The sequence below is a fragment of the Bombus impatiens genome, unplaced genomic scaffold (assembly GCF_000188095.3).
Source record: "Bombus impatiens unplaced genomic scaffold, BIMP_2.2 scf_0017, whole genome shotgun sequence".
NCBI lineage: Eukaryota > Metazoa > Arthropoda > Insecta > Hymenoptera > Apidae > Bombus > Bombus impatiens.
Genome location: NT_176436.1, coordinates 551,046 through 558,146, shown reverse-complemented (window position 1 = coordinate 558,146; position 7,101 = coordinate 551,046). Strand labels below are relative to the sequence as shown.

The 7,101-nt window shown below is 40.6% G+C and overlaps 1 protein-coding gene across 11 annotated transcripts in view; it reads left to right on the top strand.

Annotated features, from left to right (window-relative positions):
• The first annotated feature begins 6,241 nt into the window (after positions 1–6,241).
• LOC100749661 (ryanodine receptor) overlaps positions 6,242–7,101 on the top strand; it is a 42,814-nt gene continuing 41,954 nt past the window's right edge. For all 11 annotated transcript variants that reach the window (XM_012394776.3, XM_033318641.1, XM_033318643.1 and 8 more), the window contains exon 1: positions 6,242–6,397. The gene's annotated coding sequence lies outside the window, so the exon portion shown is untranslated. The remainder of the gene's footprint in view (positions 6,398–7,101) is intronic.

Below are 7,101 nucleotides of genomic sequence, written 5' to 3'. Positions count from 1 at the left end.
GACTAAACAGACGCCAGCGAGGAAACTGATTCCATCTACTCCTCTCGCCTCTTGGCTCCGTGCCCCAAATCCCCTGTTTTTCTTTATGTCGCAGATCCCAAATTTTTTCCATTAATTTCTATCTTCCATCCCCGATTGCTACTACTTTACGCTTGACGAGACAATTTTTCATCCGATAACACGCAGATAATTCTTCTTCGAGAGTAACCGTATTCGTCGATTAATTTAATCAAGACGTTCGGCAAGAATTCAAATACGCCTCTATTTTCTATTCATTGTGAGTTGATAGTTCGTAGAATTGGTACATTCCGTATCGACGCGTCGCGTCGGTCGGATTCGATGGATCTTGGGCTGCTAGCCGCGGAAGTAATGGAAGCGAAGAGAGACGAATAACAATTTAATTGAACTTGCAGCCGTCTGCCAGTTTCTAAACTCACCTCTATTCGTAATTAGGCTTGCGGCCGGTTGTGGGAATCGTGGTGAAATAATTCAATCCTCCGTGTCTGCGTGTGGCCTAAGGGTTTCAGTATACCTGCCACCTGCTGTAACGAAATTCTCAACGTATTGGTAACTGCGTATTAAGTAGCTGACTACGATGCAACGATAGCCTAGCTAGTCCGTGATAAGATCATGAATTATCCTGGCCAAGATCGAACGTATCCTATTCCTGATTGAATCACCTTGACGCGTTCTTCGATGGTTACCATCGAACCGGTTACATATTCGACGTTTCTGTTTTAACGTAATAACGTGATTAGCATTTCGCGAAGAATGACGTACGAAGTTCGGTACCGAGGAGGATTCGCGCAATGTATTCGATAATGTACAAGTTCCGGTCATTACGAAACAACGCGCAAAGCTATTATTTTCGAAGCACTTCGTCTAGAGGCTCGCTAGATTAGTTATTGTTATGCTTGTTTCTATTCATAGGAGAACTTTCGAATACGAGCGAGTGTAACCGAAGGGACGAGCAATCTACGGGAAATATCGCGTTCAACACGAACGAATGTAACGAATCAACAAAGGGAAAATAATCAAGAAGTACGGTCGACGTTATAAAACGGTCATACCAACACATAAGCTCGTCGCGGCCGCGTAGACAAAGCATTTTGACAAATTTATATGCTAATCTCGTGCGGTTGACGAGTCCGAGATTAACTTCGTACCCCAGTTAGCAGTTGCCCACCACCAGGAGCACTCTATTTTCTCCAGTTGCGCAACAAAGTCCGGTTGTCACTTCATTTACGCTGTCCAAAATTCACGTCAACATTATATTCCACGAGGTCGAAAGTTCCATTGCGTATTGAACAAATTAGATTCGAAGTCCATATCCCGAGCAGGCTGCACGTGTCGAACTGCGTGTCAAAGAGATTTTTTCACGAAAAGTTTCGCAACGTTTCTCTTACTCGACCGATTCGGTGTATACGACAGCTCTACGAAATCTCTTCAAATATACTCTGTGGCGTGTGACAGCGTTCTAGTTGCTCGATTACGATAACTTAACCGAAATTAATGAACTATATATACGTCGTCGAATTATAGGAACATGAAAAACGATACTAATCGATATTAAAAACAAAATATCGAGGGAAAAAGTTATTAGCGTATAAACAGAATCGCGTAACAGAATCTGATTTCGTTTATTTTCGAATGAAACGGAAATAAACAGGGAAAAAATTTTTCGATCACCCTCGGTGTCGGAGCTGAAACCGCGACTGCGGATTCGGTGGTTGTCTAGTCTCTGCCAACTCGCAACAGTTCCTGGGTGTCGAAAATTAAGGTCGACGAGGACGATGTCGTGGCCTGGCTTGGTAAACCATCGATGCGCTAGTGGAAACGGGCGTGTCGGAACTTTTATTGTTATCCGAAAATACCTTGGTTCGCCCTCCAATGAAATAGATTCGAAACGGTGCGAATCTCCGTGGAATGATATTCTTGTTGAAACAATAAATCACTTTTACTTGTCTCAATTCGCGATCCCTTTATCTCCGTTTGTTTTCCTAGGGAAACGAAAATTACCTCTTGTTTCCTTTTTTTTAAAATTCGCCAGTTTTGTTCGAAACATCTATGATTCTGCATCGTTACCGTCGATAAGCGTTGCTTTATTCAATCGAGCGATATTTTATTTGAAAGCCTAAACCGCAAATACGACGACATCGTATCTCCATATCGAATTACGTTTTAACTCGTTCGAAAATAATAACGGTTTGCTAGTAAATAAAATATTGACTGAGTATACAGATATTGCGATATTTTCAAATTTTATTCTTTTTTTTTTCCCTTTCCTGTTTCCCTTTTTTTTTTTTTTTTTTTCTTGGTATATTCGACACTGAACCTTTAACAATTCACAAACAAACCCACTAAAATATTAACTTTTACAGCTAAATACTTGACGCTTTGCTTGTAGAATGTTAATTTCGAAAAAGCTCGGAGGGGAAAACGAAACACGAATTTCCGTCCGCAAAGTGCTGCGCATCCAATTTATGCTTCGCATTCTCCCGTTTATTCGTTTCCATTTTATCCAATCGAATATTCCATCCATTGCACGGAGTATAATTAATAAATGCAATGGAACGGACAAGGTTTCTCGCGACACCGAGAAATACTTATTCATAAGGGAAAGTTTGAACGGGGCTTAAGCCATGTCCGATATAACAGCGTTTGTACAAGTTCAAGCTGGTATTAAGAGCTTTAATACATCGATAAAGAGAAGTCCTCGATGTAGCCAAGCTCGTTCCCTCGATTGTCGGCTAACAATTGAGAGGTTTAGTGGAAAAAGGGAACGTGTCACATCTGTATCAATGTTTTTTTATTCTTTTTATTATCAATTAGTTTCTCTTAGCTTTCATTTAACCATTTTCCATGTATCGATATAACATCTCATGTACGTTTTTGTATTACCATGATTTATATAGATCGTATGAAAATTTCACGTCAAAGAAAGCAAACAAATAGAATATAGATAGAAGGCCAATATACTTGGTTTTCTTGAAAGCTCGTAAGAAGATACTTATTTTTTTTCCCCTTCCTTTTTTCCTTTTTTTTTTTTTTTTTTTGCTTGGTATATTCGACACTGAACCTTTAACAATTCACAAACAAACCCACTAAAATATTAACTTTTACAGCTAAATACTTGACGCTTTGCTTGTAGAATGTTAATTTCGAAAAAGCTCGGAGGGGAAAACGAAACACGAATTTCCGTCCGCAAAGTGCTGCGCATCCAATTTATGCTTCGCATTCTCCCGTTTATTCGTTTCCATTTTATCCAATCGAATATTCCATCCATTGCACGGAGTATAATTAATAAATGCAATGGAACGGACAAGGTTTCTCGCGACACCGAGAAATACTTATTCATAAGGGAAAGTTTGAACGGGGCTTAAGCCATGTCCGATATAACAGCGTTTGTACAAGTTCAAGCTGGTATTAAGAGCTTTAATACATCGATAAAGAGAAGTCCTCGATGTAGCCAAGCTCGTTCCCTCGATTGTCGGCTAACAATTGAGAGGTTTAGTGGAAAAAGGGAACGTGTCACATCTGTATCAATGTTTTTTTATTCTTTTTATTATCAATTAGTTTCTCTTAGCTTTCATTTAACCATTTTCCATGTATCGATATAACATCTCATGTACGTTTTTGTATTACCATGATTTATATAGATCGTATGAAAATTTCACGTCAAAGAAAGCAAACAAATAGAATATAGATAGAAGGCCAATATACTTGGTTTTCTTGAAAGCTCGTAAGAAGATACTTAGATTTTAAAGATTTTAAAGATGGGGATAATACTACTCGCTTACTCCACTTGAATACAGTAAGAAAAAGAAGAAAACGTTTTTCTAACGAGGACAAATGAAACGGGAAGAGAAGAAAATATTTATAGCAAAATAATACAAATACGCGAGATTAACTAAAAATTTGTTGTACTTCGACTGTACTACCAAATTTATTTGCCAATAAAATATGCCAAATTGATTCAACATTTAAAAGTGACAAAAGCTAATAAATCAAAGATTAATTTATTATTGTATGAGAATAGTTGGCATTTATTTAACATTTAAAGCGATTCCAATCCGATACATTTTCTGGAAAAGCTTTCACCTAAAAATTGTCCTCCTTTCTAAATTTATGACATTTGTGGCATGTGACTGTTTTCTATCGATCTGCTCAATTTCTTATACACTTTCAATTTGAAATCGCGAGAAATGTCGAACACCTCGTAACAAAAGTTTCCATCGTTGCTGCGGCTCGGCAGGGTTTTAATTTCAAATTTCCACCCTTAGCGGTCCGGCGTCCGTATATAAATGATGCAATTGCCTTCGGTGCAGACGGGTGAAAATAAATTACGCTCCCCCGGCAGATTCCAACGCGTACAGGTCGGCCGGTGCAAATTTATTTGCGCGAAGAAGCACGAAAGAGTGAGCGGGCCAAACCTTCCCTCGTTTCGAAGGGCCCGGCAATAAAGGGATCACTCGGGTCAGGTTAAGGCGATTTATTGTCTAGGTAAGTTTGCCATATTCGATAAAAAGCCACCGCGTATTTGCCGCGCTACACGATATAAAGAGGGGGCGCTAGGATAGGGACAGATAAAGTCAATAATTCCTCGCGTTTGACGCGCGGCTTATTGCTCTTCGGTCGGAGAAGAATCGCGAGAAGGCCAAGAATCGACCATTTGTCAACGATATTTTACGGTTGGATACTGACATTTTGAGTCTTCGTGGATCGTGCTTTCTTCGAGCGGATGCCATTTTGGTTGAGGTTTGTTTAATTTGAGTCCTAAGGGAGATTTCTCTGTGATTTATAGAGACACCCTTCCGTGAAGCTCCAAATATAGAAATAATGTTATATCGTCGTTCGATTACTTCGATGCTTCTCTATAGTTCTATTTTAAGGTACACGCAAAGAGGACGAAGTGCAGTGTAAGGAATGACACATGCTTTCCTGCGTAACACCATAGAGCCGTGAATCGTATCGCGTGACACCTCGGTGAATTCTATTTTATACGAAATTTCTATAGTCAACATCGATACACGCTGTTACCTTTCGTTATACTCTCCTTTCTTCCTTTTTTTCTTTTTCTTTCTACCGAATTCACATCGTGCAGGAAGAATTTATCGCACGGTGAGAATTTTAACAAGTTCTCTTCTATCGAGCAATAAATCTGCGATAACCATCGATCAAAGCAAGTCAATCAACCAGTAGCTCAGCACCGAGGTCGTATAAAACAAACAGGGGTAGAAGATTTATCGCGGATCTAGCGTCTATCTCGATCGCGTAGATCGTAGTCAACATAAGTTAAGATATATCGTTGTATCGCACTGAATTTCTATCTATAACTTGTTAACGTTCGTCGCGCGTTAATTTTTATCGACGTGAAGTAGGTAATAACAATGGACGAAAAAATAGTATCGTAAGAAATAAATTTCAGAAAAATCTTTTTACATCCTTTCTAAACAATAGCCACTCAAAATAAAAAAAAAGAAAAACAGTACAACGTTAAATAATCTCGCCATCTAACGTCACGCAATCGTTAAAAAATATATCCTGCTAAAAAATTCCTATTCTACTTTATTCACTGCAGACCCGCTGACGAGACACGTGAACGAATACCAACAGCCGGGAACAACCAAGTGCGATCAATACACCAGAATTTACTCTCTGTCGGTGGTGCGTTATAAGGGTAATTTCATGGAAAACGCTTCGTCTGACCACTGTCGGAATTCTCTGTACGCTTGAATCAAGTCTATTTCTCGATACAAGAGAATTTGGCAAACATTGCCAACAGCGACGAGGCAATTGCAAAATTGTAACATCGACTCAATGAAACTTGTAATTACATATGTTGCAATAATAAATAACAGCCGTTCCTTGTACCGACGTTAGTCATACGTTTCTCAGACACGCACATAAAATATACTCCGAGAACACGAAACGAGACATCCAAAAGTATAGAAACGAGTCATACGCGAAATAATATCTACTAGTTTAAATATCTGTTTAGGATAGTTTCGTTATCTTTTTAGGATCGTTTGACGAACCTGTTTATTATCGAACTTGCTCGTAATTCGTTCAAACGACGAGGCAAGACACCGTCGTTGCGAGAAGCGACAGCAACACGGTGTGTTTTGCGTGCAACGCGGAGGAACGGCGGCGCGTAGCGTGAGGAGAGGCAACGCGGGCTCGGCTCGAGGCTGAAAATAGCCGGAGAGCGCCGCTAGCTCGTTCGCTCGCTTCACTCCGCTCGGCATCGTGCTCCGGCAGAACCGCTCGAGCCTCGATACGAATTTCGTCGGTGGGGCCCGACCAAGAAAACGAACGATCCAGCCATCCTGAATCGTTCGACCGAATTAACCCCTGGCTCGATCCAGGTCGATCCGCAAATCGATTTCAGACAAGAGTGAGTGTTATCGTTTTTTTTTTTTGTTTTTGGTGTATAGTGTAAAAGGAAGTTTCTTTACGGTTTTCCCTTTCGATTCTCGAGGTGAAACTTCGAAGGCAGTTTTGGTTTCTGATCGATTCGTCTGTTTCGCGATACAGTGAAGTGGCTCAAAAAAAGGCGTGCAGTTTGAAAGTAATGCGGCGTGAATTACCGGTTGCATTGCGGGTACTCGGCAGACCGATCGACCTCGATGCATTTGCATACTGTACGCATGGAGAAGCGTATGCGTGGCTGCGTACGAGTGGGCGCGATACGCGCCACAGGCAGCTTTCTCGAAAGTTTGTGCCTGTTTTAATTACAGATACGTAAGGCCAGCTTTTCTCTTACCTTTTTCTTTCGCGACGATGTTCCCTACATCGGTGGATGAAACGCTCGATTGCTCGATCGAAGTGATCGATCGCGCACAGAGATAGGTATATTCCGTTTAGATGCACGCGACGATGCTGATCTTCCACGTAGCTCGTGTATATTCTGGCAGCGAATTTCCAAAATTGCGAAACACTCGCACGAATTCGTTCACACGCTCCCATCTCGGTAACAAGGTATATTTTCTCGCTGCTGCTCCGTAAGAATTGTTCAAAGAAATATTTAGCACTAGGACAATATTAATTTATGCTGATTCGTTGCCAATTCGTGGCAACGCGTCGCTGATTTATCGGCGG